Below are 11,292 nucleotides of genomic sequence, written 5' to 3'. Positions count from 1 at the left end.
CTTTGAACTAATCACATGTTAGGTACGTATATGGTTTTAATTAGACATTTCACATTCTAATTCGACAATTTAAGTAATGTTATTCACTTCTTTGATTAAAAAAGAAAATGTTGTTTACTTAAAAATGGATCAAGAATCTGGTGATTGGATGCATGCCAAACAGAAACTGGGCTCACAATTGTAAACAGTGCATGATCAGTTCATGTTGTGCCAGCCTTAGCATATATTTAGTATCGAATAAGAGGCATTAGCGTGACAGTGACACAGATCCGATATAGACATTAGTGAGCGCGACTATAACCAGAACAGAAAAAAGAAAAACAGAAACTGAAATCCATAAACACAGAGAGGTCTACTTCTCAGAAATTGCTTGGCTGTGAGATTACAATATCGACTGTTCGCAGCACAGTAAAACTCCTACTTCTCACTTCCAATCAAGGAGGAACTGACGAGCTCACTTGTCATTCTGGAATTTCATCTCTAATTACTTCCTTTTTACGCCATTCCCAGATGGGACTTCTAGCCTTGTAGCTCCGGCAACAAAAAAAGTAGATGTCTCCCTTGCTGGAAACGTAAATTAAAAGTTCGATAAATAAATTTAAGATAACTTGAAGTTAATGTATCGATGATTGATTGATGTATCAAATACAAGGTTAGCTGAAGACAGAGGAGTGATGGACGATGATGTATCACCACCTTGGTTCCCCCTCCTCTTTGTTTCTCTCAAAATGAAATCGGACTTGACTAAAGATATTGGCGTTTTTAATGCACATTAGAATATGACAACACGAAAGCATCTCTCACTACCGGCTATGGTGGGTTATGGTTTTTACTTGCTCATATTTGTTGTAGAATCTCTTAAGAACACACGCCCCGTTTGGGCCATTTTGGGTTAGTCTTTCAGTTACACAAAGAAAACGAAAGCAAAATGGTGCCTAACTCATCGCCCTGTATTGGTTTATTCTCGAAGTTATTGGTGTTTTTCGTTCATGACGATCAGTCAAGACTTTTTATCTGCGAAGTCACAAGACTATGCTTCTTTTATATCCTTCCACCACATATTTAGAAAAGATATTCATATATTTTTATTACAGTTTGTCAATATTCAAAAGTACCAGTGTAATGACAACACAACCATAGCCTTACTAATAGAAATTCAAAACTCTTTTATGATCAGGCATCATCCACTTGACATTTCCTTCTCAACAAAGTTCAATAATTAGTCATAATTAATCTCATTAGAAAAATCTGATAATGATTTAATCTCTAAAGGGAAATCCAGTGGTCAACAGGGATATTTTTTTTGGGGGGTAAAAATGTGCATTTAATTATAAAATTATAAATAATTACATTCTTTTGAAAAAGCATAAAAACAAATCATCAGAGATACCTAATTGACGTAAAACATAGTTGTAATAATACCCAATAGATATAATTGTTTGTGTAGGAAATCGACTAGTCTAATATGATTCTCTATTTTGGGTATAAGTAGGCTAATATGAATGACCAAGCCTACCTCTCTCTCTCTCTCTCTCTATATATATATATATGGTTAGAGAATAGGATAAGCCTTGCTTATATATTGTATAGAAAATGTATTTATAAGCAAGTTGTTCAACTATCCAGATATGCTCGAGTTACATCTGTATGCTTTTCTTTGTGACAATTAATTTTGTTTCGAACATCATCGTCACAGTTAATGAACTATATTTTAATACTCTATATTGGTTGGTGTGGCTTCACCTATATCGTAAGTTTAAAGTATCCTTGTCATATTATATATGGTCGTGCATGAAATTCTATCAAGTCTTAACTTGTCAATAAGGACACAAAAATTAACTATACTAATCCAACAATTGAGATGTTAATAGTTTTCATAAACTAATGAATACATTATATTTCAAGTCAATTTATTAGATAACTTATTCAATGTTCAAATATGATATGTGACATGTGACATGGGGTCCAAAATTGAACTATTCGATTCTTTGACTTAGGAAGGGACTCAGACGGAGTCTTCAAAGACACTATTCCAATGATTTTTACATGAACCCCATCATTATTATACAGTAAATAAGCATCATGAGATGAATATGTGATCTTCTGACGAGGAGGTGATCCAGAATCTATATAGTTTGCAAACTACAAAAATAAAAGAAGTCTTCCTAAATTTGGCAAACATGGTGCACCCCAGATTCGGATTTTAACCAACAGTTTAGCTCTTCTAATTGTAATAGAAGATGAGAATAAGAGAAAATATTTGGTTACTGGATTTTTCAAATATGCCTTTTATCTCCCTCCAAGCACACTTGGGAGAGTCTTGGACGCATGGGAATATGGGATATTTTGTTTTACCAGCAGGCAATGAATGGCCCAAAGGACCACGCCACAAATTCTCATAAGAACCAAAATCTATTCTCAAACCAATAAAAGCAAAAGCTTTTTCTCTTTTACTTTCGGTGGGCGTGCTAGCATTTAAAATACTCCCCTTGTGTTACTAAATCTTATCTTTTATCTTATCTTATATATATGCTATAGTAATGCGAGACTTATGTTTGAAAATAGTCCAACCAGCATGTTTTCATCTAATTATTCTTAATTATGATTACTGAATCAACAATTATAATGGGTAAATCATGATTAATAATTTGATGGTTCAATATGTATGTATCTTCATATTCAGCCAGCAAGTGCATGCCAAAACGAAAATTCGTCTACATATAAGATAAGCGATCTATATATGTCTTTCTTTTTCTCTTTTTGAAGAAAAATTATAGAATTTAATTGAAAAGAGAATTTACTATTACATGATTCTTGCTTAGATTAGGCTTGACTAGATTCTCTTCCACATGCATCATGAACGTAGACAAAAATATGAACTTTTGGATGGTTGGATTCTATTTTGCTTTTCCAATCAAATGTGCAATGGAAGCAAAAGGCATGAACCGAATAATTCATTATATATGTATCTTATGCTCTTTTGTAAACCGTAAAAACCTACTATCTTGTATCTATTTATTCATCTTTGCTTTTATGATTGATTGTTTCATCCACCATGAAATGGAATTGAGGAGAACGTATGATATAATCATCTGTTTCTGTATAAATACAGTAATAGGAAATGGGTTTGATCATGTTTCGTCTCATTGATGCAACCGAGCAGCATTGCAGCACTTTGTGCGGCGATATCTTAATAAAAACACAAGATCATTAAAATGGTTAGGTAGCTCTTATTCTTCTTCTAGCTCTTAGATTATATTTAAAGAAACCCTAATCTCACTGAAACCTATACACATGTGGAGAATAAAGCGCCCCCATGTTTCATGGAAGGATGCCCATTATATAGTTTACAGAAGAAAAGAAAAGATCCTTCAAGAAGAATACCTACCCAATACAGTTTATACTGAGAAGCTGGAGACATTTAGGTGGCTAACCTATTATCTAATACAGATTGTAGATGTGATTAACAAAAATAAATGTCGAAGCGATGACTTAGAAATCTTTAACACCACTCGAGCTACACTGGAAACCGAGTAGATTAACTAATCAACTCTCTCTATTAACAATAATTATATTCTTAGATTCTTTGATAATAATAATAATTAATGTTTTTGACCATTTTATTTTAACAGGACTTCAGCAGGAACCAGGAGGCATGAACCATTCTTTTCTTCACTGTTTAGGATTCCTTTATATTATAAATTTATTAGGTTAACTCCATTCATTAATCTACATACACCTACCTTTGTTTTTAGATTTTTAAGTACCAAGTGCTTAATGACTGTCAATGAATTAACAGTTCTAGTCAATCCGACCATTGCATAAAGATGTCCTTGGAGTGATTAATCAACACATGTCAAATCTTGGTCCCCATCTGTACCAAATGGTTTCAAAATCATTTAAATGCAGCAACAAAAATAAGCGTACGTAAAAAGAATATATTTTCATCAAGTGATAAAGGAAATTGTAGTCCGAACTAAGAACTCTTATCTGCTATCTTTTTCTTCTCCTGTGTTGGATTCTTATTCTCTTATCTTTCTCTCATCCAGTGCCCAGATTATGATATTTCGAAGTGAAAAGATATCAATTGCAGAATGTCATTATTCCTTTTGGAATAGCTAGGCATATACGTGGTAGGATACAGATGAATTACCAAATGAATTTGGCAAAATCAATCAGGGTTTTTGGATGTGAACAGAACAGTATCATACACAATGAGTATCCAATGTCTATTTTTCAGTCAAAGTCAAACTTAATCTCTAGATTTTCTATGATAAATAGAGAGGGATAGATTCATGAATCTGTTGGAAGATAAGTATGGATTGGATTGGATACCAAGTGAGGGACGAAACCTTCTTTATATTTACATTTTCTAATGCTATTGAAGAAACCTTCAGCGACACTTGGTTCCTTTGTTTCTGTACCAAGTAAGATACTGTAAAGCACTGTTTTCAAATCCCAAGAGATTTATGAGGATCTCCCATGAAATGATGAAAATCACTGAGATTTTTCCATTTTCTTAATTTCTGTCCCTTTTACTTGGAATTTTTTGGTTATTGATTTGTTTTCCCAATGTGGTCTATGTTTTACATGTTTGTCACTGCCATGAATTTGAGCTACAGTGTCTCTTTCTTCGCTCTGATAGCCACCATCATTCCCAACAAAATAAATCCCATGTATTCAACGTGTCATGGAAATTGGCAATCTATACTATAAAGTATATACTGCGGCTACCCGTCAAATTATCACCAATATTTTGGCTTTTGGTAAGAAATTATCACCCGTTTTCATTCATTGCTTCTGGGCTTCTCTTTGTAATCTAAAACTGTTTAAAAACTCTCATGGATCTGAATTGCTTTGCTACTTGTGCATTGGGACGAACAAAGATGGGCCTATCGTGGGCCCAAGATCTGCCTAGAGCAGTGGAATTTCTCACCATGGTCTCCCTCTAACTCACTCTTACTGATAGTTCAAAGCCCAAGTCCACTAGTCTGAGCCCTTCCTATTAAAAGTGTAAAATAGGTAATGGGCTTTTAGTTTGAGCCCAAACACTGTAATCCAGGGGTTTCGATCCTGAATCAGGAATTGCATCCGACTCACATCTACTTCAGGTCCGAGTTATTATATAAACTCTTACCCCTAATGGAAGCTATTTCTGTTTAAGGGCTAAGAAACCTGGAGCAATCTTGTGCCCAGAAAAAGAGCTCTTGGAGCAAGTGACACTAGAATCTAAATAACGTGGTTATCCCTAAATAGCCTGAGAGAAGAATGACTAGTTTTCCAAACAATCATGTTAAGGTATTGTTTTAGAACCAGCCAACTCCATCGTGTAAACCATGGCATCTAATTCTAGTTTATCAGAACAATAAACCACAGCTACTGAGCCACAAACAATCCATAATTTTTTATTTCTCAATCTTGCCTATTAAATCCGTCTCACCATTGTCTCAATTCTTTCAATGAGAAATAGTTAGCAAAATACAAATTTTATCAAGCAGTAAACAAAATACTAAATGGAGTTCCAACAACAATAACAATAAAATAAGTGTTATTCTAGTTAAATGGGGTTGGCTACATGTATTTTTGCACTCCAAACAACTCTATTTGCTGCCATTCTCGATATAAAGATGTCCCCTCTCTCCTCCTTAAAAAAGGGAAGAAGTTGTGGGGTGGGTTAGATAAAAAGAATATCTGAGCAATTGAGGAGAGGCTAGAGAAGAAGCAATTGAAGGAAGGAGTTCCCACAACAATAACAAAAAAATAAGTGTTACCCTAATTAAATGGCGTTGGCTATGTTCATATTTTCACTCCAAATAACTCTTATTTGTGCTCATTCTCTATATAAAAACGTTAGTCACCCCCTCCCCCTCAAAAAAAAGAAGAAAAAAAAAAGTGGACAGAAGTTGTTGGCTGGGTTAGATAAAAAGAATATCCTGAGCAACTGAGGGAGGCTAGAGAAGAAGCAAGAAAGTCCACTGCTAAATTGGCTTCTCTAAGAGTGTGATTGAAGAAAACCCTCATCAGAACTTCTGATTGAGACAAATCATCACTTGCTAAATTCTCAAAGAGTACAGATTTAATCCTCTATGGGAATGATGAAGACTTCTGATTGAGACAAATCATCACTTGCTACGTCTCATGAACGAAGCAAAAGATGCTTGAGACAAGCCGAGATATTCAAGCACTTTGTTGGTTGGGTTAAATTTTAAACCTCCCCAAATATTAGTTACTCCTCAGAAACATTCAATGTTTCACTGCATCAAGTCAGCTTATGCAAAACCCCACCTCATCAATGTGAGTAAAGCTTGGTGACCCATAATCATGATACAATATTAACATCCAAGCAGTAAAAGAGAGTAACGTAATGATTCCTCATTCAACACTGAGGCTCATATCAAAGATAATTTTGCATTTCCTTACGGCAGTCATGAAAGTCATCATGATCTCATCTATGGAACTTCAAGGAATACGTATTAGCAATAAATAAAAAGTTAAACAGAGTTCTACACTTTGGAGCTCCGTATAAGATTAGCAGAGAAGAACAAAAAGAAAATTTAGAGAGCGCCCGTTTTGATAGATAAATATACAGGAAGAGAGAGAGAGAGGCTGCAAACCCTAACTGCCCAAAAAATAAAAACCAAGTACTTCAGTTCTTTTTTTGGACACAAAATTCTCAAAGTATAAACTGCAATAGCTCAGAAAGGTCGGAAGATTCAATAGAACCAATACAGTGGCACCCACTCATGACTAGCAAAATGCCATCATCGTTCATGTTCCTGACTAAACGAGTGATCGAATATCAAGAGTAAACTGAAAAATAATATACTTACCATCAAGGTTCTGTCGTCGTTCAAAATTAGGGGAAATAGTCATTTATTGCCGATGCAGCATCATCAAGATTCCAATACCGAGAGCTTTAGTTGAGTACCCTACTCCACGGAGCTCTTCAAATTTTTGAATCTTGAAGATGCTGCACCCGCAAATACTGACTGGGTGTCTTGATCTTTCTTCATCATCGTCCCCTCCCATGCAAAACAAAGAAGAAATAGCAAAAGGAAAACCCTAACCCTAACCCTAACCCTAATCCTAACCAGAAGCAATTGTCCATCCCACGAAGGAAAAGCAAGGAATGGATCAAAGAAATATGCAGGGGCGGTGGGAAGAAAGGAACTACAAAACAACAAACCCCACATCAAATAAAAAAGACCCACTTGAAAGAAAAAGCCTAAGACCCACAAACACAATATTAGAACTTGATAAAGAAGATCCAGTAGGGAAAAGTTGGAGATTGGAAGAATATTTGTGTTCGATGGACTGAGCAAATTAGCCAGAACTTAAGGGACAAATGAATCATCTCTGAGAAAGAGAATTGAGAAGGGAAAGAAGAAGAGAGTGAAGTGGTGAACTGAAAGGAGGAAGTAGGTGTAAATATAGAGGATTTTGAGGGAACGTTGAATAATCGTAGTAGATGAGGGAGGTGAGCAATGAATTGGAGAAGGACGAGAGATTGGTTGGTGGTGATCAGATCTGTCAGGAGATGGGGAGAGAAAGTGTTGTACCCACAACGGTTATCCATCGCATTCCTCGGTCCAGAATTACCTATGAACCTTAAATCCCTTCCGCACTAGACTACAAGCTACTGATGTCAAACAATATAATAACATCTTAGAATAGAAATAGGAACTTACCCTCTAATGGTGACGTTTAGGTTTTGAGGATTTCTTGCTTTCTCTGCAAGTATCTGTACTGCACTGAATTGACACTAGCCTGACCGCCAATTTCTGCGGTGCCTCTCACAGGAATCTGATCTGTTTTTTGTTTTTTTTCACTCCCACTGTCTCTCAGGGTATTTGTGGATTTCTTTCCATCATCTTAGGGTTTGTTTCTTTATATAGGTAAGCGGACTTGGAGGATTTCTAGCCTTTCTTCCCAGCTCATCTTCTCCTTTTTAGAAAGGAATCAATTTGTTTGCCCACTATTTGATGTTCCGAGAGTGGATTTTCTATACAACCTAAAAAAAAAATATGTGGGTTTTCTAGCAAGTGGAATGGGGGAAGTAAGGGTGTAATAAATCAAAACCATTCGGCTTATATCAGTATCATACCTCATTAAATAACATATAGTATGATATGACTTAGTTATACCATTTAATATAGTAATGGGATGGACAAAATGATACAAATGAACTATATTGGTATTATGTCACTTTAACTAAGTCAAGATTAACTTTCCCTAGAGGAGTGTGAACAATCAACCTGAGCTCTATGTTGAGTGTGGACCTTACCTTGATGGTGTAGGACCATAATCTATGGATTAGTAGAATGAGTCCCCCTCCAAATGAAGTATATTGGTATTATGTCACTTTAACTAAGTCAAGATTAACCTTCCCTAGAGATGTGTGAACAATCAACCTGAGCTCTATGTAGAGTGTGTACCTTAACTCGATGGTGTAGGACCATAATCTATATATGGACTACTAGAATGAGTCCCCCTCCACAACAACCCCCTTAGAATGAGTCCCCCTCCACAACACCCCCCTCCCCAAAAAAAAATTCTTCTCCAAAATAAAAGTAATTGACATTCCTTGGAGAAATGTTCGAGGTACTAATGGGAGCATGCATTGCAGAGTTGAATTTCCATCTTTCAAGGGAATGGGCAGATTAGAGTGAGATGGGGTTTGTCATTTCACCCTTTCTGTTTTGGGCATGGAGAGTACACTCTTTCTTTAAGATTAATAGACTTCTTCATCTACTGTAACTGCCATCTTAAACCACTGCTGGAATCAGGGAATCTTCCTATGTCGTGCCCCACTTTGATTTTCATGGTTCGGGATCATATGACTGGTTCAATGAACATACCACGTATAATTCATTCCACACTTAAGCGTTTTTCCTACAAATTCACTCCCCTTGAACAATGGGAAGGGGCCCATCAAGAGGTACGTATGTCATTGATAAATATCAACAAGCAACCATGATTGGACTTCTTGGAGAAGTTCCTGCTTGGAGCCCATTCTATATTAATGAGTAATTCATCATGTTCGATGTTGTTCAGTTCAGATTCTTCTTTATTTCTTTGGTAGTACTGTTACCCACTCTCACTGCTTGTGACTGTTCTGTACTTGTGAACAGTTTTTCTACTTGCACATGAGCTTTCTTTTCGCTGTCTTTAACGTTCCCATCTTCTCTTGTTTCCTCCTTTCACAAAGTTACTTCTATGAATCATTTTTCGTTCAGCTTAAAGCTTTCCCTTGTTGAGGGAACAAATAATCAACTATAGGGAGTTAGGGACCCTATAGAACTAATACATTAATGTTTCTGAAGGTGGACAGAGAGAGAGAATACTTGTTGAGTCGTCTGTAGAGAGCAAGAAACAGCCATCTACCAGTTCAACTTTTAGGAAGGAAGTCCGACAGGAATTCCCATTTCACACATTTACAAGTTTTTTTTTTTTTTTTTTTTTTTTGTAAAAACAAACTTTATTATAAAGAAAACCCACGAGTACAACCAATAGACAATACATCAAAAAACAAAAGCCAATGTAAATGAGGGGGAAGAATCTAGGTATAAAGAAAGGCTTCTGAATGGTAGCACCCTCCTTAGCCAGCATCAGCTACCATATTGGCTTCCCTAGGGACAAGTTAGTCATAGCGAGATTAACATTTATGACAGATTGATATTTAGGAAATCGATCACTAGTTTTTAAAATGTATTTTTTCTTTATGCATGTTTGGAAAGGATTTTTGAAATGTCAATATTTTTTTTTGTAAAACTAACAAGTGAACTTACGTCTAAGAAACATCTGCGGCTTTGATTTTCGCAAACACATGTGAAGAAAGAAACAAACGATATATGTTCTCTCGGAGGTGTACGTTTACTATGTGGAACGATCAAAGTTCGAGTGCAAAGATAAGGTTCAGAAATATTAGTGTGTAACTAAACGGATTCTTATTAATAAAGTGCACTGCTTAAATGAAATTATTCATTGAATGTATAACCAAACGGATCCTTAGCTGTGTCATCTAGGGAGGCTCACATGTCACAAAACTATGGATGGTACCAAAAAACTGAATGGTGACATTAGACATAGGAAAGCTGTTTGTTTTGAGTGAATCACAATTCATTCAACAAAAGCAACAAGAGAAACATCTAAGTTACAGATCTTGATAGAAGTAATGTTTACCAAAAAAAAAAGTTACAGATCTTGATAATCCAAATAGTGGAAATAGGCCAGTCAAATTTTCTCGGTAAGGAGAAAAGAGACAGCCTTTGGAACAAGAGAGTCATCTATGCTGTTAGTCTCTCTTGGAAAAAATACATTTTTTAGTGCTATTTTACACAGAGAGAGATTTCACAGAGATTGACCGTTAAGATTGTAATTCTGTGAACTGTGACGAGTGATGGAAGAGTCTGAGGAGGCCGGGCAGCGAAGGAGAAGAGGACATGACGTTGATGGGTCCAAACGTACGATTGGAGATAAGTGACAATGAAGAATATATCCTCCCACTGTCCCACAGACAAAGCTCCCGGCCCCGGGGGCGCAAGCGTCGAAGGCGGAGAGAAATGGAGTTAATTGGGTAGAGCTAGCTGCCAGAGATAAAGAGACACCACAAGGCATGCATTGATGAGAAGTGACCGAAAACGATTTCAGTTTCAGGTTAACGTTTAAGAACAAAGACGTAGACTTGTTCTTTATTCCCATCATAATCTAAGACCCAAAACCCAATCTCGGTCTCTAAAGGGGACCTCTAAAACAAATCTCAATTACAGCTTCTGGGTTTGATATATGCATCGTCCCTAGCTCCTTTATTCACTGAGTCTTCCCCCTGCTTTCATTCTCTCACTCTCACTCACACACAGACATGTATGCTGGTTTTCCGTTTTAATTCCTTTTTTGCATGATGCATCACTTCTCCAAGTAAGTCCAGCTAAGAGTCTCCCTCTCATTGCTGTTAATTTACTTCATCGCTCCTAAAGTCTGTAAAAAGCCTGAAAGGTTACAGCCTAGCTCACAAGTTTGTGTTCTCTTTTCTCCCAGTTTCTTTCTGTTCATGGTTAGTGACCTGTGACCAACCCTACGAAAAGACAAGTAAGAGGTAATAACTCATTCTGTAGGTTTTGGATCATTGCTCTTATCTGTCTCTGCATGTGTATTTTCTTCAATTGGAATTACTTAACGCATCTCACTTGATCCGTGGTCACCATAAATTACTTACTGTTTCAGTTTCCTGAATGGATTCTCTCGATCGCACTCTCTTTAAATGCTACAAAAATGGTTTGTCAAATCACACTT

This window comes from Hakea prostrata, chromosome 1, assembly GCF_041222555.1.
Source record: "Hakea prostrata isolate BN-2017 chromosome 1, UWA_Hpros_2, whole genome shotgun sequence".
Lineage (NCBI taxonomy): Eukaryota > Viridiplantae > Streptophyta > Magnoliopsida > Proteales > Proteaceae > Hakea > Hakea prostrata.
The sequence above is the reverse complement of the archived record's forward strand: the minus strand, read 5'-3'. Positions refer to the sequence as shown.